General features: G+C 55.0%; 1 protein-coding gene across 2 annotated transcripts in view; it reads left to right on the top strand.

Annotated features, from left to right (window-relative positions):
- The window catches only part of CADM3 (cell adhesion molecule 3), a 143,813-nt gene that overhangs the window by 53,124 nt on the left and 74,268 nt on the right, over nucleotides 1-16,421 (top strand). The window lies entirely within an intron of this gene.

The following is a 16,421-nucleotide window of genomic DNA, read 5'->3' as shown; positions in this document are numbered from 1 at the left end:
GGGTAGCTGGCTGGGACAGAGGAATGTGCCCCCCCTCCCTGCCAACAACCTATTTGGCGGGGGAGCTCAAGTGGCCTGCATGGCTTTGGGTGACAAACAGACAAAGGACTTTGATGTCGTTAAGGCAGCCATGCTCCTCCGAGTGGGATTGTCTACGGAGAAATATTGGCAGGTGTTTCGGGCTGTTAGATAGGCTGGAGATGTACAGGCCAGGACATGTGCCCAAAGGTTAACTAACTGATTGGGCTACCCTGTGGTTGAAGCCAGGCAAGCAGACTATGGGCAAAATCATGGACTCCGTAATCCTGGAGCAATTTCTACAAGGCCTCCCAGAGAACACCCGTGTCTCGGTGAGGAGGTACCAACCCACAATCCTGGAGGCAGCAGTCAAACTCATGGAAGAGTTTGAGGAAGAAGATTTTTATAGACATGGCCTATAAAAAGAGACTGCCCATCCATGGACCTTGGACTGGCACAACGTTGTAGTTGGACTGGGACCTGCTACAGAGGAAAATGCCAACCGTCTCGATGAAGGTTGGGAGTGGATGGGAGAAAGGCCTAGTGGACACTGCATCAGGATGTTTGCTGGCTAGGAAAGATGTGGTAAAGCTACACTGGATCCTTCCCAGAGAAAGGCTGAGTTTGGAGTGCATTCATGGGGAGAGAAAGCTCTGCCCAATGGCAGAGATTCCCCTGAAGGTCCGGAGAGAGTTGGAAATGGGTTGGGGTTGTGGATAGGTTGCCACAACCGGTGGTGGTAGGGATGGATTGGAGCCCCTTCCCCTTTAAGTGGAAAGCAGCTTAGTTGGGGTCCATGGCAGAAAGGAACTGGTCAGAGATAGAGAAAGGGGCTTGAAGTAGAGGAGCAGGAGAACCCTAGACAATGTGATGCAAGTCGAGGGTGACAAAAGGAAATAAACGTTCCCAAGCGGAAAAGAGGAGGAATTAGCAAAGCAGGCTTTAGGAGAAAAGGGAAGGCAGGACATAACAGAGTGGGATGGGCTGTCCTCGGAAGGTTCGCTACCAGGGCCTCGAGAAGAGGAGCCCCGAGATAAGTGGGTAGGACGAGGAGAGCAAGAGTGCACAGAGGAACAACATGGAGAGGGGACAGGACAGACCCCACTGCAAAGCAAATATTGCGATAGGGAGGAGTGAAACCCTCGAGTTGCCCTTGGTGTGAAGATCAGTGGGCCAAAACTGAATCATGGGGGTGTCCCCCCACCCACAAAATGTGACTTCGGTGGGTGGAGGGGGGATAATCACCCTGGGGGTGAGCACAGGAAAGAGGTACCTGGCACCTCCTCTAGGGAAGGGCAGGCCAGAGGCAGAAGGAACGTCAGCAGTAGGCAAGGGTAGAGGTGCGTGACAGAGTGCAGGGTGCATGCACACAGGTGAACCTGTCCTTTGATCATGCTGATGTTCATTAGTTCCCCTTGAGAAAACTGAGGGAGGTAATTAGACCATCCGGCTGAGCTGACAAGGAGGCAGGAAGGAAGTCCCATGGGGGAGGGGAAGAAGAGAGGGGACCAAGGCTAGTTGAAACCAGTTACACCGAGGTCTCAGGAGGGAGACCTTCATTTCCCACAGGTCCTGGGGAGAGGGCTAAAAGGGCTGTTGGTGCTGTAAATAGACTGTTGCACAGGGATTGCTGTAGAAATGTTGGAGGGAACATAAAATAAAAGGGTCCGGTGAAGGAACAAGAACTAGAGACTGTGCAGTTTCTGTGGGGAAGAAGGTAGGAGAGGAGCCATGACATGTAACATCCCCATTGAGCTAAGTTCCCTCTAAGCTGCACGGCACTCTCCCCCAGTCCCAGGCTGCTGCGGCGAGAGAGGGGTGCGGGGGAGTCCTCTCACCCCCCTGCACCCCAGCCCTGTGCGCCCTCCTGTACCCCAAACCCCTCATCCCTGGCCCCACCCCAGAGCCCGCATCCCCAGCCAGAGCCCTCACCCCCCCACACCCCAACCCTCTGCTCTAGCCCTTAGCCTCATCCCCAACCCCTCATCCCCAGCCCCCTCCCATACTCCGAACCCTTCAGCCCCCACCACACATCACATCCATATTGGTGCACATAACAAAATTCATTCCGCACATGGATGTAAAAAACGTAGAGGGAACTTTGCCATTGAGTATGGGTTGTAATTGTTTAATGATAACCCCGTCTGGGTTCCAGTGTGTGGTGATAGGTGACGACTAGGGATGAGTGCGCTCTGAAGATTTTGTTCCCTATATTGAAGCAGGTTCTCTTGTGGTTTTTTGGTGGCCCATTCCAGGCTGTGATCTACTTCTCTGGTGGAGTGTCCTTGTTTGGTGAAGGCAGTTTTACATGTGTTAAGGGGTGTGTCCTAGGATTCCTCCTTCAAGCATATTCCTCAGTATCCAAGGGCCTGGCTGTAGATAGGGTGACCAGATGTCCCGATTTTATAGGGACAGATCTGATATTTGGGGCTTTGTCTTATATAAATGCCTACTACCCTCCACCTCCGTCCCAGTTTTTCACACTTCTTGACTGGTCACCCTAGCTGTAAATAACAGATTTCTTGGTGTGTTTGAGGTGGTTACTGGATCTGTGGGTTTCTTCTCTGGTTTTCTGTAGGGTTCCATTGCTGAAGCTGATTGTGGTATCCAGAAAGTTGATGCTGGTGCGGCAATGTTCTCAGGCTAAGAAACATCAGTTTGAATGTTGCCTAGCTGTCTGAGCTGGGATGGGCCATTAAAAAGGACTGGCTGAGGCCAGCCTCAAATTAAAAGAGAATCTGAGAAGACAGTGGCAAAGCCAGTCATTAGGACATGGACACCTAGTAACTAAGGACATACAGGGAGAGGGATTTCCCCACCTCTCAGCAGGGAAGCTGAGCAAAGAGCCCAGCTTGACAACAAAGGACGGGGAAGGTGGGGGATAAGGGTTTCTTCGAGTACGTTAGCAACAAGAAGAAAGTCAAGGAAAGTGTGGGCCCCTTACTGAATGGGGGAGGCAACCTAGTGACAGAGGATGTGGAAAAAGCTTATGTACTCAATGCTTTTTTTGCCTCTGTCTTCACGAACAAGGTCAGCTCCCAGAATGCTGCACTGGGCAGCAAAGCATGGGGAGGAGGTGAGCAGCCCTCTGTGTAGAAAGAAGTGGTTCAGGACTATTTAGAAAAGCTGGACGAGCACAAGTCCATGGGGCCAGATGTGCTGCATCCGAGAGTGCTAAAGGAGTTGGTGGATGTGATTGCAGAGCCATTGGCCATTATCTTTGAAAACTCATGGCGATCGGGGGAGGTCCCAGACGAGTGGAAAAAGGCTAATGTAGTGCCCATCTTTAAAAAAGGGAAGAAGGAGGATCCTGGGAACTACAGGCCAGTCAGCCTCACCTCGGTCCCTGGAAAAATCATGGAGCAGGTCCTCCAGGAATCAATTCTGAAGCACTTAGAGGAGAGGAAAGTGATCAGGAACAGTCAGCATGAATTCACCAAGAGCAAGTCATGCCTGACTAATCTAACTGCCTTCTATGACGAGATAACTGGCTCTGTGGATGAGGGGAAAGCAGTGGACGTGTTGTTCCTTAACTTTAGCAAAGATTTTGACATGGTCTCCCACAGTATTCGTGGCAGTAAGTTAAAGAAGTATGGTCTGGATGAATGGACTATAAGGTGGATAGAAAGCTGGCTAGATTGTCGGGCTCAACGGGTAGTGATCAATGGCTCCATGTCTAGTTGGCAGCCGGTATCAAGAGGAGTGCCCCAGGGGTTGGTCCTGGGGCTGTTTTTGTTCAATATCTTCATTAATGATCTGGAGGATGGTGTGGATTGCACCCTCAGCAAGTTTGCAGATGACACTAAACTGGGAGGAGAGGTAGATACGCTGGAGGATAGGGATAGGATACAGAGGGCCGTAGACAAATTAGAGGATTGGGCGAAAAGAAATCTGATGAGGTTCAACAAGGACAAGTGCAGAGTCCTGCACTTAGGATGGAAGGATCCCATGCTCCTCTACAGATTAGGGACCGAATGGCTAGGCAGCAGTTCTGCAGAAAAGGACCTAGGAGTTACAGTGGACGAGAAGCTGGATTTGAGTCAACAGTGTGCCCTTGTTGCCAAGAAGGCCAATGGCATTTTGGGCTGTATAAGTAGGGGCATTGCCAGCAGATCAAGGGACGTGGTCATTCCCCTCTATTTGACATTGGTGAGGCCTCATCTGGAGTACTGTGTCCAGTTTTGGGCCCCACACTACAAGAAGGATGTAGAAAAATTGGAAAGAGTCCAGCAGAGGGCAACAAAAATTATTAGGGGACTGGAACACATGAGTTATGAGGAGAGGCTGAGGGAACTGGGATTGTTTAGTCTGCGGAAGAGAAGAATGAGGGGGGATTTGATAGCTGCTTTCAACTACCTGAAAGGGGGTTCCAAAGAGGATGATTCTAGACTGTTCTCAGTGGTAGCAGATGACAGAACGAGGAGTAATGGTCTCAAGTTGCAGTGGGGGAGATTTAGGTTGGATATTAGGAAAAACTTTTTCACTAGGAGGGTGGTGCAACACTGGAATGCGTTACCTAGGGAGGTGGTGGAATCTCTTTCCTTAAAGTTTTTAAGGTCAGGCTTGACAAAGCCCTTGCTGGGATGATTTAGTTGGGGATTGGTCCTGTTTTGAGCAGGGGGTTGGACTAGATGACCTCCTGAGGTCCCTTCCAACCCTGATATTCTATGATTCTATGATTGACTGCTGGAAGGAATCGGGGACTCTCACCTGGGAACTGACTAAGGAAGTCAGACAGAGACTGAATATGGGATTCACTACAGTATGGCTGGGCTCTGGGCTGACCAGAACGGTCCATGCTTTAAGCTTTCTGTCTCAGTTCTAATCTATGGACTGCCAATGCTCTCTTGCGGCTGACTAATAAAACCAACAGTGCTCTATGAGGATCACTCTAAATACTAGCAAGGGAACATTAATCCCTGCAGAGGGGATAAGTCTCTGCAGGAGTCTGTCTCAGTTGGACTTGCGGAGCAGAGCTCACGGTGTGGAGCAGGAGTGCTGGAGCCCAGAGGTTCAGGAGGTGGCAAGGCCACGTGGCTGACTCTGAAGGAAGAGGGAGGGGGCACAGCACGAGTCCTGATATTGCTGCTGGGTGTTTACCATCCACAGCTCCCCAAACCTGTGCCTTGGCCCTGGTATTGCTGCTGGGTGAGTACCGTCTACTGCTCGCCATCCCCAGCACCCTGGCCCTGGTACTGCTGCTGGGTGAGTACCGTCTACTGCTCGCCATCCCCAGCACCCTGGCCCTGGTACTGCTGCTGGGTGAGCACCGTCCACTGCTCGCCATCCCCAGCACCCTGGCCCTGCTACTGCTGCTGGGTGAGTACTGTCTATTGCTCCTCATCCCCAGCACCCTGGCCCTGGTACTGTTGCTGGGTGAGTACTGTCTATTGCTCCTCATCCCCAGCACCCTGGCCCTGGTACTGCTGCTGTCTGAGTACTGTCTATTGCTTTCTGTTCCCTGTGGTCTGGTACTGCTCCTCGGTGTGCACCATTCACTGCTCCCCTCCCCCTCGCGCTGGCACTGCTGCTGGAGGTGTACCGTTGTCACGGATCCGTGCTGCGCTCCCAGCTTTGGAACAGTCTCTTGCAGGAACCTCTTCCTTCAGGTTGGCCACGCGGCCTTGCTGTCTCCTGGGACTGAGCACTCCTGCCTCACACCGTGAGCTCTGCTCAGCGAGTCCAATTAAGCCAGACTCCTGGGAGAGGCTTGTCCACTCTGCAGGGTTTGATGCACCCAGCCAGTGTTTACAGGGACACTCACAGAGCGTTTCCAAAACAGTTTGATTTATCAGACAGCTGGAATACCGCATTGAGAGCCCATAGGTTAGCACAGAGACAGGAAACTTAAAGCATAGACCGTTCCGGTCAGCCCAGAACCCAGCCATGCTATAGTGAGCCCAGGTCCAGGCTCCATCCCTCTCTCTGACTTCCTTAGTTCCCAGGTGAGAGAGCTCCCAGCTTCCTCCAGGAGCCAGCACTTCTCCCCCACCTCCCTGTACTTTGTTCTCCAGCTGGGCTCTTTGCTCAGCTTCCCTGATCAGAGGTGGAGAAATCCCTCTCCCTCTGGGGTGTGGTTGCTAAATGTCAACATCCTGGTGACTGAATTCTCCACTGTCTTCTGGGAGTCTCCTTTAATAGGGGGTTGGCCTCAGCCAGTCGTTTTTAATGAGCATTTAATAATACTCAGACAGCTATGTGATGCCACAACACCCTCCCCCCACCCTCCCCCATGTGTCTTAGTCTGCTTGGAGAGCAAACCCAGAGGCTGTGGCTAGGTTGACTGAAGAATTCTTCCATCAACCTAGTGCTGTCTACATGGCCGGTTAGGTTGGCTTAACTGTGCCACTCAGAGTTGTGGGTTTTTCACATAGGCAGCTTATGTCAACCTCACTCTGTAGGCGTCTGCACTAAAATGTTGCTCCCATCGATGTAATTGCACACTACACTGATTTAATAACTGCACCTCCGCAAGAGGCGTAGTGTTTGTCGAAGTAGTTAGGGTGACGCAGTGTCAGTGTAGACACTGCGTTACTTACTTTGGCTGTTGCTGCCTTTCAGAAGCCATCCCACAATGTCCCATGCTGGCAGTTACATCAGTGCAAGCACTTCTGGTGAGGATGCGCACCACTGACACAAGGAGCATAGTGTGGACACGTAAAACCGATTGACGTAACTTAGGTAGATTTAATTTTGTAGTGTAGACTTGCCCATAGTTAAGTCGACCTAATTTGCTATTATAGACCAGGGCTTAGTCCTCCCACTGTCCCCCACTCAGGGCAGCCAGGAAGAATATAGGGGAAACTGAGGCACTGGGCTCCAGCCTGCGGAGGGAGCTGAAGGCAGGTGCTAGTGATGGAGCCCTGGGAGTTTGGGGGTGCTGTGCAGTGAGCAGGGCTTACAGCATGTACTGTAGCCAGGGGCTTGGTCTGTGAGATGCAGGAGTGGAAGAGGAGGCCAATGTCAAATGGCATCAGTACTGGGGAGATACGCGCCCAGGCCTGCCCTTAGGGCCTCCCTGGCCAGATCTCTCCTGCTGTCGCCACTCTTCCACCCTGGCCCCCTAGCCCTTGTCCAGAGTCTCTATCTGTGCCCCGGGTCTCTCTCTAGCTCTTCCCCCTCTTGTGCTGAGTAAAACAGCCAGGAGAAGGCAATGCCCTGGGCTGGGGCTCCCCTGTGCTGCGCTTCCCAGGGTCTTGGAGTTGTTGTGGGAAATAAAGAGCCCACTTCTGTGGTCCTGGCCCCCCACAATGCAGACAGGAGGCAGGAACCACCCCCAAGTGGGGCCCCAGGTAGAGGGGCCCTGTGGTGTCAGTGAGACTCTGTCCTGTCAGCACAGGATCTGTAACCCACGGAGCTGGTTCTGCCAGTGCTCAGATGGCACTGCACATGGGGCAGCATTGAGATTGTCAATGAGCCTGTCTCTTTGCTCAGCACGATTTAAACCTGCCACCACCTCTCCAGGTGGCACTGCCTGGGGGTGCTACAGAATGGAGCAGGCTACTTTTCCCCAGGTGCCCTGCAGCCGCCCTCATCATTCTCAGCTGTCTAGCTGGATGCCCCTCGGTCAACTCATGCTTGCATCTGCTCCCTCTCCAGTCGCCTGCAGGCACCAGGTTTCTGAGCAGCCTCAGGGGCTGTGTTTGGCATGGCTCCAGGCCCTCTCCCCACGCATGGCGTGTTGCATTCGCACTGAGATTCCTTTCAGAGGCAGCTGCTGTGCAGTGAACTCAGGTCCTAGCCATCCCCTGGGGCATGATTTTGCTCGGGGCCTGGGAGGCTCCTTCTGCCTGTTGCTCTTGTGGCACGGCTGCTGTGGGTATGTAGTGCCAGCTCCATGCCCCGAGCAAGGGCAGTGCTGGCTCGGGCGACCCACTGCTCAGCCTGCCTTGCACCTGTGTGGAGGCAGGAGCAACTGGGAACTGGGTGGCTGTGGCTGTCCCAGGAGAGATGGACAGTTTATTGTGAGGGACCTCTGTCTGTGTGTGTGTCTGTGTTTGGAGGGGGAGGGGGAAGGGGAATGTGTGTGTGTGTGTGTGTGCGCGCAGAGCAGTATTGTGAGCAGGCACCTTTCTCAACCTGGTCTACAAACACTCTGCTTCTTATGGGCAAGATTTTCAAATGAGCTCAGCACCCAGCAGCTCCCACTGTCATGGAGAACCCCACTCCGCCCCCTCCCCCTCCACAGAACAATAGAGAATCCCCGTGCCGGGGCCGCTCGTGAGCACCTCCGGCGCGTGCCTGTGGACCTGCCTTCTCTCTGCTTGCAGTGCCCCATGTTGGGTCTTTAGGTGCTCAGCCTTCAGCTAAGCCACGCATAGTCTATATGCCTGAGCCCACAAACAAACAAACCACTTGAGGGGTAAAAGGTCCAACAGGGCATGTCACAGTGCCTTGAGTAATGTCTTGAGCCCTGTCTCTGGGCTCAGTTCTCAGCCCCTTATGGGATAGTTTCAATCTGTCCCTGCCCTGGTATAGAGCAGTGCCCCAAGGGCCTTCTTGCTGGAGACTCTGCATCCTATGCATCCCTTGGGCCTTTGAACAGCTCTTATCCCCTTCTTGGGGCTCTGGCTACTCTGCCGGGGGAGCCCAGAACCCAGGCCCTCCCACTACTCCAGATCAAACCCAGGGACCCTATAAATATCAGCCACGTGCTGCTTCCTGTAACAGTTGCTGCTGCTGCTCTTCCCTGTGCCACTTCCCACACAGCCCTTTCTGCATCACCCTTTCCTCAGGGCTGAAGCTCTCACAGGAGCTCTAGCAAGGAGCAGCACCCCAGCTCCACTGGTACCAGCCAGCAACTGAACTGCTTATGCCCACCCTGCAGTGCCTTTTAACTGGGCCTGCTGCGTTCTGATTGGCTGTTTTGCTGAAGCCTCTCTAGGCAGGCCTGGAGGACCCACCTTTATGGCTCCTTTTCTGGGTCAAGGTGTGGTAGGAGTTTGAGACTTCCAGCAGGGGGCCTCAAAGGGCCTGGTACATGCCATCATACTGCCTCCTCCCCACAGAGAACAATGGAGAGTCTCTGTCCCCTCCCCTCACACAGAGAACAATGGAGAACCTCCCTCCTCCCACAGAGAACAAGGGAGAGTCCCCCTTTCCTTCCCCCCACACCCACACCAAGAACAATGGAGAGTCTCCCTCTCTTCCCCTCACCCACAAAACAATGGAGAATTTCCCTCCGCTCCCCTTACAGAGAGCAATAGAGATTCCCCCTCCCCGCACAAACAAAGAATGAGGGAGAGTCCCTTTCCCCTCCCCCCACAGAGAACAAGGGAGAGTCCCCCTTTCTTCTCTCCCCACTAAAGAGAACAAAGGAGAGTTTCCCTCTCCCCTGCCTCCCCCCCACAGAGAACAATGGAGAATGCCCCCTCCCCTCTTCCACCGAGATCAATGGGGGCTGCTCAGGGCTGCTGAGCTCTTTTGAAAATCTGCTCATCTGTGAGTTTCAGGCTCAGCCCCTTCATGGGTCAGTAACAAGAAAATCCCCAGGCACCTCACAGAGTTGTCTCATATCCTTTCCAGGTGGGTTTCCCTGGCTGGAGGAGCTCAGAGAATGGGGAGGGGGGGAAGGGGGCGCATGAGGTGCGCTGTTCTTTGGAAGGGGCCTGTGATCAAGTGGACTTTTCTGTAGTATTTTTATGTCCTGACCCCCTCAGTTTCAATTATGTTTTTCAAAGCTACCGAATGTGGAGGGAAAGCACTGTTTGCTCTCAGGGCAGGCTGGGAGACATAGGTATCAACATCATCTGCCTGTCTGAGCCTGAATGGCCCATTAAAAAGGGCTGGCTGAGGCTGACCCCATGTCAGTGGAGAATCTGAGAAGACAATGGCAATGGCAAACTCAGTCACCAGGATATTTACACCTAGCAACCAAGGATCCACAGGCAGGAGTATTTCCCCACCTCTCAGCAGGGAGGCAGAGCAAAGACCCCAGCTGGAGAAGGAAGGGTGGGGAAGGTGTGAGGGGTAAGAATTGGCTAGGGCTGGAAGGAGTCCTAGCTGTCACCTGGGAACTGACTGAGGAGGTCAGGAAGAGACAGAAAGAGCCTGGATATGGACTTCACTACAGCGTGGCTGGGCTCTGGGCTGACCAGAATGTCTTCCTGTCTCTGTGCTAACCTACGGACTCCCACTGCTGTGTTCCAGCTGACTGATAAACCCAGCTGTTTTGGAAATCTGTGTGAGGATCACTGCAAATACTTGCTGGGGTGCACCAGTCCTTGCAGAGTGGACAAGTCTCTCCTAGGAACGCAGCTCAGTTGGACTTGCTGAGCAGAGCTCATGATGTGAAGCAGGAGTGCTGGAGCCAAGAGGTTCAGTCTCAGGAGGTGTTGCATCCACATGGCCGACCCTGAAGGGAGAGTGAGACTCCGTGGGGGCCTGGCACCCTGAAGGAATTCCTCCAAGAGACTGTTCCAAAGCTGGGGGTTTAGCATCTATCCTGGGGATCCGTGTGACACACCCCAGCAGAGATTTCAGTGTTTTCAGACCCAGCCCTGTCTGCTCTGCCTGGACCAGCATCTCTCCTGCTGTGCACCTGGATTACTGCTGTGGGGGGCCGGGCTGCCCAACCTGAAGGCTGGGGCTTGTCCAAAGCTGGTGGCTGTTAAGCCAGCTTAGGGCAAGGGTGGGAGGCTTCTCCTAATCATGGACTTGTGGGACAGTGGCCAGAGTATGGCCTATTTATGGCCTGTGTATGTCCATGGCTGCACACTGAATCAGCAACAGGAGCCACACGCACACCTGCCCCCATGCTGTGCTGGGCACCAGCATCTGTGGGAGGACGTGTAACACCAACAGACCTGGGTCGTTGGCGTGCAGGATCGAACCGGGGACCTCTGGAGCTTAAAGCATGAGCCTCTACCGCATGAGCTCAAAGCCAACTGGCTAAGGCTGTAGAGCAAACTCATTAATCTCTTTTCCTCTCTCTAAGTCAGGGGTTCTCAAACTGGGGGTCAAGCCTCACAGGGGGTCATGAGGTTATTACATGGCGGGTCATGAGCTGTCAGCCTCCAACCCCAATCCCACTTTGCCTCCACATTTATAATGGTGTTAAATATATAAAAAAGTGTTTTTGATTTATAAGGGGGGTCTCTCTCAGAGGCTTGCTGTCTGAAAGGGGTCACTAGTACAAAAGTTTGAGAACCACTGCTCTAAGTGGTCTCGGTGCCACTAGATGGGACAGAACACCACACCCAGGAGGAGTGTGGGTTACAGAAACACAACAAGAGAAATCTTGAGTGATCTGACAAGCATGGGAGAGGCTGACACCGTCCCTTTACCCTGGGTCTGGGGCTCTAACAATACTTTGGACATCAGTGAGGGGGACCCTAGAGCCTCCTGAGCTGAAATTGTGCCTCTCCTGTGGGCACTAATGTGTCCAAGATTCCTCTGGCTGCTGCCCAGCTCTGTGTGCTACCCTCACAAACAAGCAGCAGGTGCTCAAGATGACTGATCCACCTGGTAAAGTGTGTGGCATCCTGCCCTAGTGTTGCCACCCATCTGGGTTTTACCTGAACAGTCCAGTTTTTGGCTTCCTTGTCTGGGTGCCATTTAGGCTTGCAAGGTGCCTGGTTTTCAACTGGAAAGTCCAGTTGAAAAGGGGACCTGGCAACTCTAAATGTCATCCGAACCAAAAGTCTGGTTACCACAGGTTGAGGGGAGGCACCAGGTCATTAACCTATGCCAGTCCCTGCTCAGCCGAGGCCGCCTCCTACCTGCAGGCAGGTTCCCTGAGAGATCCAGCAGGGGTCGGGGAGAGAGGAGTGAGCGACAGGGGCATGGCCTTGGGGGAAGAGGCAGGATGGGGCCTTGGGGGGAAGCAGTGGAGAAGGGGGCAGGGCCTTAGAGAAGAGGTAGGGCAGGGGTGTGGCCTTGGGTGAAGAGGAGGAGCAGGGGTGAGGCCTTTGGGAAGAGGCACGCAGGATACAGGGCCTGGGGGATCCGGTTACCAGCAAATAGAAAGGCGGCAACCCTATTCTGCCCACAGCTGGGGAAACTCCTCCTCACCAAGGGCTGGACTTTTCTGAGACCCACAGCTGTTTAAATCACCATGCGTGGTCCAGCGTAGTGGCATGAGCATGTTCAGAGCACTGAGTGTGAGCAACCGAGTGCCACCTAGGGCGGTTTCAGAGCAGAAAGTGTGCAGAGTGGGGTGTCTCCAAAGGGGAGGAACCCAGTGGAACAACTGCATGCATGGCCCACACAACAGCCCCTGCTGCCAGCTGGATCTGGGCGGAGAATGATGAACAAAGCCATCTTCTGTTAAAAAAGGGACCCAACCCCCCAGACGAGCCCTGTGAGGAGCTGCCAGTGTCCCACTTGCTGGAGTTTTGCAGCAGAGGTGTGATGTGAAATCCCAGACTCTGGGCCGTTCCTTTACTCGCTCTTCCCCGTCAGCCTTGCTGCACCTTTCGGTAGTGGATTCCCCACCAAACTCCACTCCTCTGCTGCCTCGGTTGTTGCCCCCTTTTGCCCACCCTTCCCTCCAGCACCAGTCTCAGAATCTCTCCTCCCTGTCTGAGCTGAGCCACTGTTCCATGTGCTGTGTGCATCTCAATTCCCTCTCCGCATGGGGCCCGGTGCTGCCTCATTAGTGTGGGGGGCTGGCAATGGGCAATAGACCTCTGTGCAGGTAGTGATAGGCACATACCAGCCCCCAAGTCCTCGGAGCCTCCCTCTGGAGTGCCCAGCCACGGTTCCACTGGGCACTCACAGAGCTCTCAGCTCCTCCACTTCCAAAGACCCAGCACATACCAGCTCCCCAGGCTCAGGGCAGGATCACCGCTCCACGTAGCACACAGCTCTGACGTATGTTCGTAGTGAACACAAAGAGAACAAGGAACAGAGTTCCAGATAAGAGGGAGATATTGGAAACAGACGGTTACAGACAAACCAAACTCATGACACATTTTCTAGAGCCTTAGTTTACCTCATAAGGCATTCCCCTCTCTGCTGCAGGCTAGCTTATCCCAAAGCCTGGCCCCAGCCAGATGGCTGAGATCTCTCTTTCGTAAGATCAAGCTGCTCACAGCCTGTCTCCACAGGCTGATGGGATGCCAGGGTGTCTCTCTGCACCCCCAGATAGACTAGACTTTTGATCTTCACAATGCTCCCCCGCCATCCCTCATGCTCTCATCCCGCGAGAGTGTCCACCCGCTCCTCAACCCCCGTGGCCGCCTCGGCATACTCTTAACCCCGGCATGGCCTCCACACTCCAACCTCTCCCTCCCCTACCCTACCCCTGAAGAGCAGCTGGTGCAGGAGTAGCGTGCAGCCATTACATGCAGATGGTGGCTGGGGTGGGGAGCTGGGGAAATGTGCGTTTAGGAGTCAGAAGGCAGGATCCTTGGGGAAGGGCTGGGCAGTGGCTGGAGAAGGTCAGGAAAGGGCTGTGGTGGGGGCAGGTTTCCCAGGTGGTGGAAGGGAGACATCCCTGAGGGCCTGGTACTGGGGAGCCTGGGCAAGGCTTTGCCCAGTCCAGGCTGGGGTCCTGATGCAGAGATGCCTCCCTTAAAACCTGGGTATGGGATCACAAATGGCTCCCTCACCACACAACTGGGGGAAGGTGGGGGAGAGAGAGGGCTTGCACTTGCTCCTGGAGAAAGGGCACAGCGGGCCCCAGGGAGTGAGTCACCCCTGCCTATGTGAGGTCTGGGTGGGGGGGCAGTGTGGGCCCAGAGTCAGGGCATTGGCCACTCATGGCAGGGCAGGAAAGGGTCAGCCTGACCTCCTCTACCCTCCAGTCCAGGCCCAAGAGCTGCGGGAGCATGTGAGTTGGGATGGGCCCTGCCTGCTGCCTGGCCCTTGCAGGGGTCAGCCTCCATTCCCAGGCCGTGACTTCTCTCCAGGGGTGATGGCATGGCAGGGGGAAGGGCTCCATATGGGTGGTGAGTTCAAGGCCAGGGCAGAGTCTGACTCCATCTGCTTCTCCAGGGGGTGACATGCTGCAGGAGCCAGGCTCACATAGACCCCTATGACCTCCATGACACGCAGTGATGAGGAAGGCACTAGATGCTCTGGCTACCTGAGTGGCGTCAGACAGAGTGGTACAGGCTGGCATTAGAAGCCAGCCCTGCACAGATGCAGGCCAGCATGGAACCCATGGTTTGGATATGCCTGAAGGGGTGGGGAGGCAGCCCAGTAGGTGCTCTCAGTGCGCCCGGGGGTGCAGGGAGTGCAGCCCAGTGGGTGTTCTCAGCATGGGTCTGCCCAGTGGGGGGTGCAGCCCAGTGGGTACTCTTAGCCTGGGTCTGCCCTGGGGTGTAGCCCAGTGGGTGCTCTCAGCATGGGCATGCTTGGGGGGTGCAGTTCAGTGAGTGCTCTCAGCATGCCTGGGGAGGGGTGCTCTCAGCCTGGGCATGCATGGGGATGTGCAGCTCAGTGGGTGCTCTCAGCCTGAGTGTGTGCAAAGCGGGATGCAGTTTGGGTGCTGTCAATCAATCCATAACTCCCAGCATCTCTGTGATTCCCCTTGCAGGGCACAGAGAATGCTTGGTGCTGGGCAAGGCTGTCAGCTCCACTTGGGGGCTTAGACACCCCAGTGGGAACCATCTCCTTTCTCTCTGTCCAATACCTGCCGAGCTAGAGCCCACGTGTGAGCTCAGGCACACTGGGTGCCCACGGGGGAGGGGGGTTGAGCGGTTCCAAGCAGACAGGCAGGGTCTGCATCAGGGCAGGAGCCTGGTGATAGATTCAAAATGAGGAGTGGGTTGGACCAGGAGGAAGAGGGTGAGGAATCCTTTCAGGGGGTTTCTTAGGCATGAAAGAAAAGTGAAAGGGAAAGAAAAGGAAGTGCTGCTGGGAGTCTGGTGTGGGCTGGAAGTGAGTGTGTATAGCAAGGGGGCATGGCCGGTCAGGGTTAAGGGGCAAGAGCAAAGCAGTGGAGGGAGGAGTCTGGGGCTGGGGTAACAAGGGGAGATGCATTCTGAGAGTGAGGGGCACTGGCAGAGCTGTGGGGAGGGTTTAGGGCTGGGATAGTGGGGGGCTGTGTGTTGGGCCTGAGGGGTATCAGCGGAGGTGGGGGTGGGGGGAGCCCAGAGCTGGGATAGCAGGGGCTGGGGGTCGGGAGTGAGGGGCACCAGCAGAGCTGGGGGGTGGGAGGAACTCAGGGCTGAGCTAGCAGGGGGCTGTGTGTTGGGCCTGAGGGGCATTGGGAAAGCTGAGGGGGTGGGGGAGCCCAGGGCTGGGATAGCAGGGAGCTGTGTGTTGGGCCTGAGAGGTATTGGGAAAGTTGGGGACGGGGGAGCCCAGGGCTGGGATAGCAGGGGGCTGTGTGTTGGGCCCTGTTGACTATCGGTTGAGCTGGCGGGGGGCGGCGTGCTATCTGCTCACAGTACCTGCCATGATCCACCACTTGCTTTCCTGAGCAGCATTTTTTCCATCCAATGCCCAAGTCTCCAGTGTGAGGCTGCCTGGGCCCAGCTGTTTCCTGTCTTTATTAGGAGAACTATTGAAAGCTGTCAGGAGCGGACGGCGAGGGAGACATCGCCCCAGACACGCTCAACACGGAGCACTTGCTGCCTGCTCAGCCAGATGCCCATGAGAGCTCTGGTTAAGTGCAGTCAACAGGGGCTCACACAGAGCCAGGTCACAGTGCTGTGTGCAGATGGTGCCCTGGGACCTGGGGCTGAGCTTGGGGGCTGAGTTTTCCAGCCCTCTGGCCCTGCTCCCCTCCCTCACCCAGGACTGCAGGGTGTGAATGAGGGGACAGGCCAGGTTTTAGCTGCAGCAGGAGTGGCTGGGGGGCTGTCACTGCCAATGATACAGCTTAGCGAGGTCTCCCCTGCCTAGCTTGTGGGGGTGGGGGCTGTCCTTTGACAGGTCTCTGGGGGAGCCCTGGGGATGTGCCCCCAGGGCTCTGGCCCAGAAGACAACATTGTGATTGCCCCCCAGTCTGAGGCACGTCGACCCAGCCCACCGTTCTTGTTCTCTCATGCTAGACCCGTGGCTGATAAATTCCCCCATCTGTGGTTGGATCCTGGCCAAGGTCCAGCTCTGCCTCCCTGGCTGGGCCCTGGCTAGATCAGTATTCCAGACTCGGCTCAGAGTCTGCCTCTGCCTCTAGCTTCCGATGCATGAGCTGCCCCTCTGCCTCCGTGGTGCACGCTCCCCTTGTGCATGAGGCCCAGCCACGGGGGTGCCTGGGAGGGCTGGAGGTAGTACTGTCCCAGTCGTATTGATGCTGGGAATTGATTTAACTGGGAATTGGTCCTGCTTTGAGCAGGGGGTTGGACTAGATGACCTTCTGGGGTCCCTTCCAACCCTGATATTCTATGATTCTATGATTCTATGCTCTTGTCAGACCTTGGGCTATCCACAGCCAGGCTTAATGCCCATCCTGGGAGACTTGGGAACAACCCAGGTCCTGTCCCGGGGTTGCAGACTCCATGGTATTCTAG

Source organism: Caretta caretta, chromosome 24 (assembly GCF_965140235.1).
Source record: "Caretta caretta isolate rCarCar2 chromosome 24, rCarCar1.hap1, whole genome shotgun sequence".
NCBI classification, from domain to species: domain Eukaryota; kingdom Metazoa; phylum Chordata; order Testudines; family Cheloniidae; genus Caretta; species Caretta caretta.
Note: the sequence above shows the minus strand (reverse complement) of the source record. Positions and strands in the feature narration are given on the sequence as shown.